The sequence below is a fragment of the Dipodomys merriami genome, unplaced genomic scaffold, assembly GCF_024711535.1.
Source record: "Dipodomys merriami isolate MVZ:Mamm:240054 unplaced genomic scaffold, mDipMer1.0.p SCAF_3323, whole genome shotgun sequence".
Lineage (NCBI taxonomy): Eukaryota > Metazoa > Chordata > Mammalia > Rodentia > Heteromyidae > Dipodomys > Dipodomys merriami.
The window spans coordinates 3,298-19,875 of record NW_027204853.1 but is presented as its reverse complement, the minus strand read 5'-3'; the positions used below and the strand labels follow the sequence as shown (position 1 = coordinate 19,875).

General features: G+C 35.0%; 1 long non-coding RNA gene across 1 annotated transcript; it reads right to left on the bottom strand.

Annotated features, from left to right (window-relative positions):
- Positions 1-4,715: 4,715 nt before the first annotated feature.
- On the bottom strand, positions 4,716-16,116 carry LOC138803095 (uncharacterized). The gene is made up of 3 exons (XR_011364860.1): positions 16,029-16,116; positions 5,938-6,128; positions 4,716-4,869 (listed from the first exon to the last, which is right to left on the bottom strand). It is a non-coding gene; the product is annotated as an uncharacterized lncRNA (long non-coding RNA).
- Between the last annotated feature and the right edge of the window lie 462 nt (positions 16,117-16,578).

Genomic DNA, 16,578 nt, shown 5'->3' with positions numbered 1-16,578 from the left:
AAAAGGGGGGGAAAAAAGGAAAATGAACTAGAATGAACACCTATAAGCCTAGCAATTGGGAGGCAAAAGGATAATGAGTTCAAGGCCAGCCTGAGCTACACAGAAAGACTCTATCTCAAAAAGAAAAAAGAAAAAAGAAAGAAAGAAAGAAAGAAAGAAAGAAAGAAAGAAAGAAAGAAAGAAAGAAAGAAAGAAAGAAAGAAAGAAAGAAAAGAAAGGAAGGAAGGAAGGAAGGAAGGAAGGAAGAAAGAAAGGAAGGAAAGAAAGGAAAGAAGGAAGGAAGGAAGGGAGGAAGGGAGGGAGGGAGGAAGGGAGGAAGGAAGGAAGGAAGGAAGGAAGGAAGGAAGGAAGGAAGGAAGGAATAAGGAAAGGCAACAACAAAATGAGGTATTTATAAAGAAAAGGATTAAGAAAGAAAGGAAAAAGGCAAGCTAACTATGATGTGGCACAAAATATTTGTCATGCTTATAATAGAAAAAACACCTTTGACAAGTATATGTATAAGACATATTACATGTTAAATATTAATTTATTTACATTAGCAATATCTCCCATTAGAGAAAACAGAAAAAAGTGAATAGGCAAGTCATAAAAAAGGGTAATTAAATGGCCAATAAAAAACATAAAAAGGCAACAACTTTATCAAACATTGTAAAAACAAGATTAAAATAAATGACTACTGTTCATTATTAGACTAACTAAAATGAAAAGCACAATACCAGCACAGGTGAGGATTTGGAGCAGCTGAACTCTTATATACTGCTAGCAAAACATTAGAAAACATCTGTCAACCGTTACAGTAGTTAATCGCATGTATGCTCTATGACTTGGTACAGTTAGATATCTAAGTGTCCACATGTCCAAAATAAGAATATTAAGTAATACTAAAAAAGCATCCTTCAAACTAGTATCCATATAGAAAACTGAATTTCTATTTATTTTTTGTATATATTTTTATTGTAAAAATACTGTACAGAGGGGTTATAGTTACATGAGTAAGGTAATGAGTACATTTCCTGTCAAGCATTTTTACCTCCTCCTTTGTTTTTCCCCTACCATCCCTTCCCTCCCCACCTCCATGACTTCTCCCTCACTCCAGCCCCAAAGTTGTAAAGTTCATTTTCAACATACTAAATTTCTATTTAAAATAGTAAAAAAAAAAAAAAAAAAGTGGAAAAAGCCATGAAATTTTGAACAAAAAGAACAAGGCTGGAGGTATCATAATACAAATCACAAAACACAAACTATTCTACCAAGCCACAGTTATAAAACACAAGACACTGACACAAAAAGAGATATGAAGACCAATGAAACAGAAAACCTTAAAATAAACCTATATTATCTATAGTCATCTGATTTTTGATGGAGGTGCTAAAAACATATTAGAGAAAGTACATTCTCTGCAATAAATGATGTTGAGAAAAATGGATATCCATATGTACAAAAATAGAACTAGATCCCAATCTCTCAGTCATGTACAAAAATCAATTCAAAGTGGATCATAGATCTTAATGTAAGACTTGTAACTTTGAAATTATTACAAGAAAACATAAAAAATTTAAAGATGTAAGCATGGGCATAAACTTTATGAATAAGACTCCAATTAATCAGGAAGAGTAAGAATTTACAAATGTGACTGCATCAAACTGAGAAGCTTCTGTACACCAAAGGGAACAATTACCAAAGAAATAATCTACAGAATGGAAGAAAATCTTTGCCCGCTATTCATGAGGCAGAAGATTAACATTCAGAATACAGAAAGAACTCAAAACTCAAAGAAAAACAATTAATAAATGGGCAAGTAAATTGGACAGTTCTCAATAGTAGTACAGATGACAATATATGAAGAAACATTTGACATCCCTAAACATAAAGGAAATGAAAATTAAAATAACAATTAGATTCTATTTTACCCAAGTCAGAATGGCTATCAAGAAAACAAAAACAAATGCAGAGTATGGGGGCAGGGAATGACCCTCATATTAGGGCAAATCAGTATGAAGGTTCCTTAAAAAACCAAAAGTAAGTCATTTGAGGTACTGCTCAGCAGAAAAGCACCAGTCTAGCACACTCAAATACCGGTGCCACAAATAAATGAATAAATAAGACTAGAACTACCATTTACTATACAGTAGAGATAAAGGCACACCTATGTTTACAGCAGCACTATTCACAATGGCCAAGCCATAGGATTAGCTGAGGTACCCATCAACCAATGACTGGATAAAGAAAATATAGCAGACACATATACAATGTATATTTAACATATAAACATATATATATAATGGAATATTATTCAGCTATAAAGATGAAACTATGTTATTTGCAAGACAACAGATACAAAAGGAGATCATCATGTTAAGCTAAATAAGTCAGACTCAGAAAAATAAATATTGCATGTTCCCTCTAATCTATGGAGGGGGCATATGCATAGTAACACATGCCTATAAATCCTAGCTACTCAAGAGGTAGAGGTGAATGAATCACAGCCTAAGGCTGGTCCCGGCAAAAGCATGAAACCCTATTTGAAAAGTATGCTAAAGCAAGAAAGTGCTAGAGAACACAGCTCAAATAACAAAGCACTTGCTTAAGCAAGTCTAAAGCACCAAGCTCAAAGCTCCTCCAAAAAAGAAAAAGAAAAATCAACATAAAAGGAATACTGTTTGGTGGGGGCCAGAGGGAGATGAGAGTGAAAGGAAGAGTACTGGGGGTGAATATAATCAAAATACTTCATATCTATATATAAAGCTAGAATAATAACATTCACTAAAAACTTTTTTTAAAAAGGAAGACACAAGATCATTTGCACAACTAATATATCTAATAAAAATTATATCCACACATGGAATACTGTGCCCTAAAGAAAATGTACCAATATGTTTGTGTATATGTATATGCAACAATAACATTGGTGGATTTCACAAACATAACGCTGCTTAAGAGTATACACTGTTCAAGTAAATTCAACAACAGCAATAATCTACAGTGTTACCAGAGCAGGTTGCTAACTTTCCTAGAGCCAGAGGGATTGTGAGGCAGGTCAATGTGCCTGAATGTACGCTGGCTACATAGCCATGTTCTGTCTTCCAAATTCACCAAACCACACACTAAAATCTGTAAACTTTCCTTTTTGTTATACTTTAATACAAAGTTTGCTTTTTAAAAAAGTTGATTAATCAACGCCTTCAATGATTAATGCAGTTTCACTAAAACCCATCAATGGGAAGCGAAGTGAAGCAGCTCTTCATGTGCACAGTATGGTCATTTCTCAGATTTTCCATGTAGTCCTGAGTCCAGTGACCTACCTTCTCCAGCAACTGTTCCCTGAGCCACCCCTTTAAAAGTCAGTAGTTTGTATGTAAACTTCCCTGGTCCCTAAATTTACTTCTATGGACCATATACTTAAATATATACCCAGGCTACATAATTTAATGACTTCCAAGAACCAACAAAATACATACTTATCTGGATAAAGGGCATTAGAAACAATTTCCTCCTTGAATGTGGCTTAATGGTAGACTGCTTGCCTAGCGTGCATGACACCCTAGGTTTGATTCCTCAGTACCACATCAACAGAAAAAGCCAGAAGTTGTGCTGTGGCTCAAGTAATATAGAGTACTAGACTTGAGCAAAAGAAGCTCAGGGACAGTGCCAGGCCCTGACCTGAGTCCAAGCCCCAGGACAGAAAGAAAGAGAGAAAGAAACAGAAAGCAAGCAAGCAAGCAAGCAAAAAAGAAAAAGAAAGAAAGAAAGAAAGAAAGAAAGAAAGAAAGAAAGAAAGAAAGAAAGAAAGAAAGAAAGAAAGAAAGAAAGAAAGAAAGAAAGAAAGAAAGAAAAGAAAGAAAGAAAGAAAGAAAGAGAAAGAAGAAAGAAAGAAAGAGAAGGGGATCGTGGGAGGGAGGGAGGGAAGAAAGGAACAGAGAAATAAAAAGAGAGAAAGAAAGCAAGAAAGCAGAAGTGGAGCTGTGGCTACAAGTGGTAGAGTGCTGGTCTTCTGCAATGGAGCTCACAGTGCCCAGGCCCTGACTTCAAGCCCCACAACTGGCCAAAAAAGAGAGGGGGGGGGGGAATTTTACTCAGAATCTATAAATTTAAAAAACAGTAAAATTAAGGTATCATTTTGGTTTATGAAAAATTGTGTCTAGGGGCTGGGAAGGTGGCTCAGTGGTAGAGCGCTTGCCTTGCATGCCTGAGGCCCTGGGTTCGATTCCTCAGCACCACATAAGCAAAAAAAAAAAAAAAAAAAAAAGAAAAATTGTGTCTATGCCCTCAAAAGTCAATTGCATCACTGTGTTTTTCTTATCTTTTCTTGGTTCTTTGTTGAAATGATCTGAGAGAAAGATTCAGATAGCCCTTGTCCTGTTTGGCAGCATTAGTTAAAAAGATGACTTAGCAGATAAATCCATTAAAGAAACAGGCTAACCGCAGTTGCTCCAAGCAGAGGCAGGTTCCATCTTTTTAACAAAACTTAAAAGCTTAACAGCAAAGTTACCTACGAATTCCTAGCTCCTGTTTTCTTCTAGGCATGTAGATTCTATTCCACAGGTAGGTCCAGTCTAGCTAGACCCATGGAAATATGATTATCTGTAATATGAGAGCTCAGGAATTTTACGACTGCTGCTACTTTCCCACTCGTGTTATTCTCAAATGAACACTATTTAACACTTACACAACATACATGCACAGAGAGAGTCCCCTCCTCTACATGTCACAACCTTCAGATTTGTGAAAGGAGATTTACTTGCACCCTTGCTTGGAGAATCATTCCTTTGGGATGATGATGATCATTTTATCAATCTGGCCTGGTTTATCAGCCTTCATAATGCATCTGCATCACACTGTGTGAGCCTTTCTCCTTTGCTAAGGAACCTGCATGAGTGGAAATGGGGCTCTGCTCAGTCGATGGGCTACTTTGCTTGCTCCCACTAGCTGTTCCACTGAGTTCTGTCCCTGATTCTACCTACATTCAGTTAAACTACAACCCTGATGGCAGAACACATCTTCAGGGTTGTTGTGTTCCAGTAAATTCAGAAACTGCACTTCAAAACTTCCCCAGTGTTCTCACAGATAACATCTCTCCTTCTTGTACATGCTTTAAATAGTAGTTTATTTCTGATATTCTACAAAATTATTTTTTCTTCTTTTTTGTAAACCAAGGAATTAGCAAACTTTATTTTAAAAGGCCAGAGAGCAAAGATCTTAAGCCTATAAGCCATATATGTAGTCTTGGTGGCAACAACTCAATTTTGTTATAATGAAAAAGTAGTCACAGAAAATAAGGAAATGGATGCATTTATCTGTGTTTTAAATAAAGCTTCATTTCAAAAAACAGGCAGCTAGCCTATGGGCCACAGTTTGATCCAAACACACCTTTGGTCTCTTCATACATCACTGTCATCATCATCATCATAATTATTCTGAATTGATAAGGATTTACTGATACTGGTACTGCAAATCTATCAATTAAAGCTGTTATTATACATAAATGTTTTAGAGATGTGTGACACTGAATTTAAAAATCAGCAACAAACTATTGTCATTACTTCTAAGTTAACCAGAAAGTGTAGACAAGAACACATTCACTGATAATTTCAGTGAGACTTTACCTAATAATGAACAGAGATATTTGAAAATAATAATCAATATAAGACTAACACTCATACAAATAATGCATCAAATGCTGAATATCGTATGAAAAATCTATGCCATTGATAATAGCAGGACTATAGTGATTTGACTTTTTGCATATCTAAGTCATCTATATAATTTCTGTAATAAAAATATCTTTAATGCACAGAATGGTCAGACATAATCTTATGATTATAAAACTAAAAAATAGTTAAGACTCAAAATTAAAGTTAAGAAAATATCAACCATTCTATCCTAGGTTTAAAAATAAAGTCTGTGTCAAGTAAGTAAATTAAAATTTTCATTTACCTGCCGGTTCCTTTCATCCATTATGCGTGTGATTTGTATTTTCTTCCGCCCCATTTTCAGTCACCTTTCTTTCCTTATATGCCAAATATTTAATTCAAAATTAATTTTCTTCAATACCCTAATGCATCGTACACAGCTTCTATTATTTCAGTTTCTAGTCCAAGGGCTACAGCTGAAATCTTCTCTAAGATCTAAAAGAAAACACAGATTAGAAGATTTCAGTTCTATAAGTTTAAGAATCATAAAAATGTCATACAAATTTCAAATCTACTTTTAGGGCATAAAAGTAGACAGCATTACTAACTGAGATTTCTGAGTAGATACCATTAGTAAATAAGTTGAAATATTACTCATTTTCCACCTAAAATATCTTTTGAATCTCTTTGGGCTCCTAGCTCTGGCTAAAGTAACTCACTTGCAATGTTGAGGTTTTTCTTCAATAAAATAGTAACTGCAACAACAGCAACATTACCCAGATTCTTCTATGTGCCAGGCACTTTTTTTAAGTATGTACAAATCCTAACTCATTCAATCTTAACTAGAATCTATCAAGTTAGATAAAATTATCTCCATTTTATGAACAGGAATATTAAGACACAGAAAAGTTAAGAAATGTGCAAAGGCACAGGATAAGGAAGGACAGAGTTCTGCAAGTCTGACCCAGAACTTCTCCTAAACATCATGATATATCTTTATAAGCTTTGATGGTCTTCTTGACAAAGGTAAAGCTGCCTTTACAAATTCTGGTACAACTCCAGTCAAATTATTATCTATCAATTTACAAAGACGCTGGTAGAACTTTCACATAATATGCCTTTAAATGAAATACAGCTTCTTTGGTTATTTAATAAACATTTCCTTGTCAGTCAACACTCAGTTCAAATATCATTTCCCTGATGAAACCAACCTCCTCTTGGTAGAATAAACTGTAACATCTTTGAGAAGAGAAAGATGGAAGAGAAAGAAAATGAGAATATGAGAACAAGTAAATTTTACATTTTTCTATCTTTCAAGAATGTTTTATTCAATTTATCTTTAAAGAAGAATGACAATAATATGGACAATAATATGCTCTGAAAGATGGTTATATTGCTTTAAAAATCTGCGACTAAAACCTACATAATAAAAAATAACTAATGAAGGAATGAGAAGTAAACACTTAAAAAAGTAATAAATCTACGGGCAATATTTTTGAAGTATTTTAATCTATAAGACTTAAGTCATATTGTGCAAATCTGATTAAGTCTGAACAGGATCCCCATGTTTTATCACTACCAAATGATCATCAGTGCATCCTTTCTTACCTATCTTCCCTCATTTACTGTATTTTTTGCATTCATACAAGTGATCACTTATTGACAATTTAAAACCTATTAACTGATCACCTACTTTTTTTTTTTTTTGTTGTTTTTTTTTTTTATTTTTTTTTTTTTTTTTTTTTATTGTTTATTATTTTTCATGGGGCTTGAACTCTAGGCCTGGAAGACCACCTACTTACAGTAAATTTACTTCCAAACACTGAATGAGGCATAAGGAAAAATAGTATGTGGGGGACATGGTTATTATTCATAGAGTTCAGATTCTATAGAGAGTAAAAAAAACCATCAAATGATTGTATAAAGGAGTTTGAACAATTCAAAAGTTAAAAAGTTCATTTATCTGACCTAAATTCAGAATGTTGTGACTCCTATTCAAAACTTGAGTATGAAGATCTACATGCCAACCAGAGAGACTAGCATGCCCTGATGATCCAGGACAAAAGCCTGTAAGAAACATCAGAGGAACTGAAAGATGGGGACCCAAACAAAGAAACTGCTGTGTTGGAGATCACTTCTCCTTTCCTTATCAGAAAGGCATTATAAATGGAAGAGCCTGACCTACTTCAAACCATGTTCTCTAACACATTACACTCTGCCATTATAAAAATGTGTACTGTAGAATGTAAGATAATTATTCATAAATTTCAAGTATTCAAGATCTGCTACTGCTTGTAAGATATACACATTGTACTATCTATCTTCCATTTTTTGCTTATGAATTCCAAAACTATAGAGTGAGGAACTGAGAAAGTAGACTGAGTTTCTGAGAGATCTCCAAGTAGGGAAACAAACATTAGTTACAAGGGTCTGCCCAAGAGTACTGGCCCTAGTAAAACATACCAGCCATCTGGAGAGGCTCCAAAGAACTGTATCCCAGGCACAGAGATAAACCAGAAATAGACTAACACACATGGATGGAAGGAAGAATCACTACGAATCATCTCAAGCCCAGATCAAATTAGAGGTAATCTAGACTAGTAAGGGTTATTAGTACAGCTACATACCAGTAGCAAAGGTAACATTAACCAGAATTGAAATTATAATTTTACCTATTTTCATATAAAATACCTAGAAATAAAAAATAAGCAACAAGATATAAGCAAAAATTCCCAAGATTTAAAAATGGCATTAAAAACAGACTTATAACTGGGACAAATAGAAAAGGTCAAAAGCTATATACATATGACCAGATAAGATGAAGTTAAGTGAAATGAATCCCAAGATAGGGACACAAGTGTTTTTTTTCCTTCCTTGCTATTGTTTCTAACATATTTATAAGGTACTATGTGATTATTTTGTTGCTTTATATGTTCCTCCCCCATGGTATAACCCGTTTTCATTGTATTTGATGTCGGTATAATTTGGGGATGGGAAGGGAAAAAAACAAAATGTTTAAATAGGAATATAGGTTGACCCATTGTATTAATGAGATGTACAAGACACTATATTGAAAAACGAACTTTACAATTTAGGCTGAGGAGGGGGAGTGTAGTTGTGGAGGTGGGAGGGAAGGGATGGTAGAGGAAAAACAAAAGAGGAGGCAACAATGCTTGATAAGAATTGTACTCATTACCTTGCTCATGTAACTATAACCCCTCTGGTATGGTATTTTCACACACAAAAAAAACGTATTTAAAAAAACAGACTTACAACAGATCCATTAAGGATTGAAATTTTAGTTAAAACTGTTCAAGAAATTTAAAAAAATCTTCATAGACAATAATAGAAAAAAAGTATGAATCTGAAAAATTAACTTATGGACTAGTTTATTAACAGGTTAGGCATCAGAGGGGAAAAAGCAACAACCAATCAATCACTCCAGAACACAGAAAAGAAGAAAGCACACTGTTCAACACAAAGATATGAGACTGACAAATACAGAAGAGTATTTAAAAATATGGAAAATGGGCTGGGAAGGTGGCTCAGTGGTAGAGTGCTTGCCTCACACGCATGAGGCCACACATTTGATTCCTCAGCATCACATAAACAGAAAAAAACGGAAGTGGTGCTGTGGCTCAAGTGGCAGAGTACTAGCCTTGAGCTGAAGAGCTGAGGGACAGCGCCCAGAAATTCAAGATCCATGACCAAAAGAAATATATATATATATATATATATATATATATATATATATATGGAATATGGAGAAAGGAGCCAAAAATATGTGAATGGAGTCCCAGAAAGGGAAGAGTAAAATATGGTAGAGAAGTAAAATAAATATAATAAACACACTTAGCCTCATCAAAGAAGGATGCTGATCTCCCATAGAAAGATGGTCAGAGGGGCTGGGAAGATGGCTCAGTGATAGAGTGCTTGCCTTGCATGCATGAGGCCCTGGGTTCGATTCCTCAGCACCACATAAGCAGAAAAAGCTGGAAGTGGGGCTGAGGCTCAGGTGGTAGAGTGCTGGTCTACAGCTGAAGATAGTGGGGATAGCGCCCAGGCCCAAAGTTCAGGCCCCACAACCAACAGGAAGGAAGGAAGGAAGGAAGGAAGGAAGGAAGGAAGGAAGGAAGGAAGGAAGGAAGGAAGGAAGGAAGGAAGGAAGGAAGGAAGGAAGGAAGGAAGGAAGGAAGGAAGGAAAAGGAAGGAAGGAAGGAAGGAAGGAAGGAAGGAAGGAAGGAAGGAAGGAAGGAAGGAAGGAAGGGAAAGAAAGGAAAGAAAGAAAGAAAAGAAAGTCAGAGCGGGTTGCTTGACCTTAAGACACAGAGTAAGATTTACAGCTAGCTGACTGTTTCATGTAAATAATAAAGGGAGAAGCCAGAGGAATGCTATCTTCAAAGTGCTAGAGGTGGGGAAAGAATGCCAAACAAGAATTCTTTATCTGAGAAACAATATCCTTCACTGTGAGGAGAAGGGAAACAGAACTGTCAACACTGAAGAGACTTCTTCAAGTGGAAAGAAGATAACAGAACAATCAACAGGGTAAATAAATAACTGATGAATGAATATTAACAAAATATCAACAACAATATTTTGTAAGTTTTAATATTATAAACAGAAAAAGCCAGAAGTGGCACCATGGCTCAAGTGGTAGAGTGGTAGCCTTGAGCTGAAGAGCTTTAGGGACAGAGCCCAGGCCGAGTTTAGGCCCCATGACTGACAAAACAAGAAAAAGAAAAAAGGCAGAACACTATTTAAAGACAAAACCCAATTGTAAGATGATTATAAGACTACATCTTAAAAGAGAGGACAAAAATGAACAGAAATTCAATTCAGGGACTGGGAAGGTGGCTCAGTGATAAGAGTGCTTGCCTTGCAGGCATGAGGTCCTGGGTTCAATTCCTCAACACCACATAAGCAGAAAAAGCCAGAAGTGGTGCTGTGGCTCAAGTGGTAGAGCATTTGCCTTGAGCTGAAGAGCTGAGGGACAGTGCCAAGGCCCAGAGTTCAAGCCCCATGACCGACAAGAAAAGAAAGAAAGAAAGAAGGAAAGAAAGAAAGAAAGAAAGAAAGAAAGAAAGAAAGAAAGAAAGAAAGAAAGGAAGGAAGGAAGGAAGGAAGGAAGGAAGGAAGGAAGGAAGAAAGTCAGTCACCAGGAAGAATGTAACAATTCTAAACTTGAGAGTACCTAATAACACAGTCACATTCCTAACAAAAATCAGATATTCTGTGCAAAAACTGTAACAAAAGGTTTATTTGCTATTTAAGTAGGGAAAATTATATCCTTACACATTAACACATAATCCCCAATCATTTCTCTTTTAAAATTTAACTGCAAGACAGAAAATGCCCACTTATAGTAGTTAATTATCATGGGTAAGATGTAAAATGCCTACTACATGACCTTATGGCAGGTAGCTTTTTTTCTCTGCTCTACAATTTCTCAACACTTTTGTATACTCTATAAATCAAAACAAAAGTAAGGGCTGAACATGAAAGACAATTAGAAAGGTGTTCAGGACAAATACATGGCAATGAGGCAATGTTTTTAATGTATTAACACATCTTGCTAATTGCAACAACATCAAAGATGCATGCTCTTTTTTTCCGACACTAAGTACACTTCTAACCAATATTTACATGTGACTCCAATATTCCACCAATTGTAGAATACTGGAATGGGATGTGTGAAATTTCCCATACACAAGTCTGTTTAAAGATTGTACTGAATTTTGAAGATATAAAATTATACTCTTCCTAAAGTCCAGCTAAGAAACGTAAGTATAACAATACATATAAAGCACAATCCCCATAGCACGCATACTTATAGCCAGCTGATTTAATAGAACCAGATCAGAATGAATAAGCAGAATGAAATAAAAAGAAAAGGATTTAACAAGGTTAAAATGTAACATAGAATACTACACCAAACAACTAAAAAAATACTTTCTTCATAACTACATACAAAACAGACATGTTCTCTGATCTCAATCTAGACATAATAAAAACGCTACCTATGTGTAAGCATGAAGCAATAACTGTAAATGATCCACACTGTAAAGCAGTCACAGTGAAAATGAGAAAATATTTCAAATAGAAGGCTGTTAAAATATTCTGTATCAAAATTATGAGATACAATTGAAGTCATATTTACTAGAGATAAACATTTCACTTTAAAATAGGTATATATAGGGGAGGAAAGGCCAAAATTCAATTTCTAAATAACAATCTTAAAAAAGAATAGAATCTCAAGCAGTAGAAATGAAGAAATAAAGGTTAAAGTAAAAAAATAAATAAAACATACAATAAAGATCAACAGTTCCTTGGAAGAACTGCATAATAAAATTAATGTCACTGGCAAAAGTAATGGTGAAAAAAAGAAAAACAGTCTCAAACACACGTGGTTACCAAAGGTCTTCTTACATAAAGGAACATGGATATTTTAATTAGGCCTGAAAACATAACTGTCACATAAATACTAATACAAATAACCCACAAAAATCTGCTAATAAATTACTTGTAACAGGCTAAATTATTAGACATCATCCCTATTACCTCTTATGTTTCCAGTTTACATACTCTAATAATCTAAATGCAACAATCCTGATTCTACACTGTCCTGGAAATAACATGTCTACCACCTTCCCACTGTCCCTGGCCCACATTTTGTTCCTTACTTGGCTCCTATTCTACTTCAATTTTCACAAGCTCTCATGTCTCTTGGCCTCTATCCTTTTGCCCCTCTCCCTCCATCCCATGTCTCCATATGATGACAAAATTCTATTCTGGAGAGGATCTGCTCCCTGCAATATAGGTAAAAATGGCTACAGGGGAAAAAAATGTTTTTCTGTTCACAAATGTCAATGGACTCAGGCCTCAAACACCCCCTTTGTTTTTTCCCAACAGTCTTCCATGTCCTAATTTCCAGATTAATTATTTTTATCTCTCGTGTTCATGCTCAGCTGAGAGTTTTGCTATCTACTCTCCAGTCAAAGTACAAGCCATCAGAATTTAGGACCTCAAATTCTTGCCATCACAACTAGCTATTCATCAGTGATTTCTCATATACTCTGCTCTTCTTTCTGTTTTAGATCTTGGCTCTAACAATTCTTTCCTATGATATAAAACATTTCTTCTATACTGGATCATTCCTATCAGCAAAGTACATAAACGAGTAAAGCATGTGAAACAAAACTTGAAAAAAAAAATTTCCAGACTGAGAGAAACTTAAAATATACTGAATAAGACATCACATTTGCAGAATTTCAGAAGATTCAATTTTATAAAAGTACTCTTTCCAAAATAATCTAGAGATTTAATATAATGCCAACAAAATGTCAACACGTTTTCTTTACTGTTGTGGTGGTACTGGAGTTTGAACTCAGGGGTTTGTGCTTGCTAAGCAGGTGCTTCTACTGCTTCAGCCAGTATGTCCAGGTGTTTTTATTCTGGTTACTTTTAAGATAGGGGTTCACATTTCCTGAACCATGATCCTCCTATTTCCATTAGAATGTCAGATGTACACTACCATGTCCACTGAGATGGAGTTTTGTTAAGATTTTGCCAAGGGTAGTCTGAAACAGTGATCCTCCCAATTTCAGCCTCCCATACAGCTGGGATGACAGGAGTGTGACACTGTGCCTGGCAACTGGATAAGATGGGATCTGGAAAACTACAGAAACAGAAGTGGAAAGAATATAGAACAGGCTAAATCTTGAAATCAAATAAGAGTTGGAGAATTTATACTATTTGATTTTAAGACTTACTATAAATCTATAATCAAGAGAACGCAACATTATTGTATGGCTAGACATACAGATCAACAGAGCAGAATTAACCCACACATAACAACTAATTTTCAACAAAGATGTCTAAGTAATTCAACAGAGGAAAGGCTTTTCAAAAAAGTTGCTAAAGCCAGCACTGATGGCACATGCCTGGAACACTCCGCTACTAAGGAGACTCCAGGGATCTCAATTTGAAGCTAGCCTTGGCAGAAAGCTCCATGAAACTCCATCTCCAAAATAACCAGCAAAAAGCTGGGCTGCAGAGGTAGTTCAAGTGGTAGAGAGCCAGCTGAGCAAGGAAGAAGAGCAAGTAAAACCTTGAGATCAAAACCAGGATGTACTGCCCACCCTCATCCCAAAAAAGCTACTGGAACAAACCAATACACATATTCAAAGAAATCAACCTCAACCTTCACTTCATACTACATTTAAAACATAAATAAAAACTGAATTACAAGCTCAGGGTTCAATCCCTAGTATAAAAAAAAAGGACAGACAAAACAAAACAAACAAAAAAAGAATTACAAGCCTAAATACAGTCCAAGGCATGAGTAAAAAAGCAAATGCTAAGAAACAATTTTGCCCAATCCCTGTGACAAATTCCAAATTTCTACTCTTAAACTAGGGCAGAACTATAGGGAAATTCCTATCTGACATACTATGGTCTACTATGAATCTCTTTAAAAGAGCATCTTCCTTTAAGAAATACTTGAGTAACTCCCACGTGAGTCACTATTAATGCAAATACAATCAACAGAGCCACAGAAAACCTGCCATGAATAAGACATACTACACTGGGAGGGCCCAGTGGAGGAGGCAGCACCTAAAAAGTGATGGACAGCATTGTTACACAACCACTGAAGCTGTGACCCAGCTGTCAAGGATTCACAGAAAGTTCAGAGGTCTATGATTTAAACAAGGGAGTAGCTGAGATTCACACAGTGTTTTTGCTCAAGTCATTCCGTTTTGAGCAGTCAATGAATAAAATACATGAGAAATGGAATCGAGAAAAATTTAAAAATTCAAACATTTACAGAGGACTTTATACCCAGATTTGTATTTCAAAATGAGATTTAAAATTTGTTATCCCCACTTGATTTGTACATATAGAAGTTCTGGGCTGAAGGTCACTTTGGGTCAGCTGGGAAAACAAGCCCTTTACTCCTTATTCCTAAAGGATATATTATATTTTATGTGATAAAGGATATCATAAATCAATCAACTTATAAAAAGAAATATATAGTCATATGAAACTGACAACATACTATGATATTTTAAAAAAAACACTAGTTCATAAAATGTTTTCTATTATTTCTAAAATATTTTTCTATTACTCAGTAAAAAACTTAAGATGGTGTGCTTTTTAAGTTGCTAGGCTATCCCTGAACTTGTGATTCTCCTGCCTCAGCTTCCCTAAATGCTGAATTACTATGCCCAACATCCAAAGTATTCTTTTTTGTTTTGTTCTATGAGATAGAGTCTTGCTGTACAGCCAAGGCTGCCTCAAATTCACAATCCTCGGGCTTTGTTTAGCTTCCTGAGTGCTGAGTATACCACCATGCTCAACTAAGCAAAATGAAAAACAGAAACTTTTAACATACCTTCCCCAAGGTTGTTGTTTTTTGTTTTGTTTTGTTTTCAGTTGTGGGGCTTGAACTTGGCCTGGGTGCTGTCCCTGAGCTCTTTTGCTCAAGGATAGCACTCTACCACTTTGAGCCATAGCTCTACTTCCCCAAGTTTTTATTAATAACATAATCAGCAAGAAGTTCAATAATACTTATTATTTTAAATGTTAAATTTTTCATAACCACTGAACATTACTCCTATGAACATGTTTTAAAATTACTTACTTTCTTTTCTATATTAATTTGTCTTTTCTATTTTAAGTAGAAAGTAGTCAGATGAAGTTACATTCATTAAAACTTTTGAAGAAGATAATCTTACTGACATGTTATGAGCATAAACCTAAGCCAACATAAAATTTTCAATCAAAATAACCTTCACTGGTACTTTATAAATATCAATCTATGAAGCGATCAATTTTTTTTTCTTTTCTTAGCTGTACTAGAATTTAAACTCAAGGCCTCATGCTTGCTATATTGGTGAGCAGTGAGCTACACTTCCAGCCCAAAGGCACAAAAGTAAAAATAAAATAAGAAGTCCATATTTTAAGATTCCCTAAAATTTGCTTATTTTTTCCTCCAGTCTCTCCTACCTCTTCTGATATTTTCCTACTTAACTGTTCATTTAAAAATCTTTCTAGGATAATATAATTCATGTCCCCAATCCTTTGTCCTTTACGCTGTGACAGTAAATAGAAAGGAACTTTTAAAAATAAAAACTTATATATTGATGGTTATACTGAATGAGAAACTAAGCATTAGGAAGTGTAAAAGTTCAAATAGTGTTATCTCTGCAGTATTAGACAAAGTGCACCACTATTATACATTTCAAATAGTTTATTAACTTAATTGATCTGCAGTAAACCCTAAGATAAAATTCTAAGATTTCTATGATCCACAATCACAAAAACAGCTTGATTTTGAGACAGCATTTCCATTGTGTTTTATTTACTCCATAACATAGAAAAAGGAAAATGTCTTACTAGAAATAAAGTATCAGCAAAAGTGCTCTGAGAGGCGATCCCTGAAGAAGCAGGCTTTGTTGTTCCTTTTTCAAAAATGCAATTCCTTAAGAAGGAAAAAAATTGAGATGGGTTATTGTTCCTGATTCTAAAGGAGAATTAAAAATACATGCTATTATTACAAAATTCTTGCACTCAACATCATTCTTGGCAGACAGCACCACAAATACTTGCCGAGACAGAAAATTAAGCTGGTAGTCATTTGTTTTATTTAGCTGATAAAATTAAATGTCTCTAATGTCACTAAGCCACTTTTTTTAATGAAGTATTACTCAAATGTTTAGTAATAATATGTGTACTGCAAGATTGAAAAACTGGACTCATGGGCCCTATTTTCCTATCCTCTGCCTCCTATATGCTTGTACTTATCTATACTGTATACATGGCTTATTAAGCGTGTGATAAAAATTTTCAACCAGTTGAAAATGTTTATTGCATTATGTTTTTATTCAGAAAGGTCAATGATTTGTACCACCATAAAATATGTCTGCATGCCAAAACAATATTAATA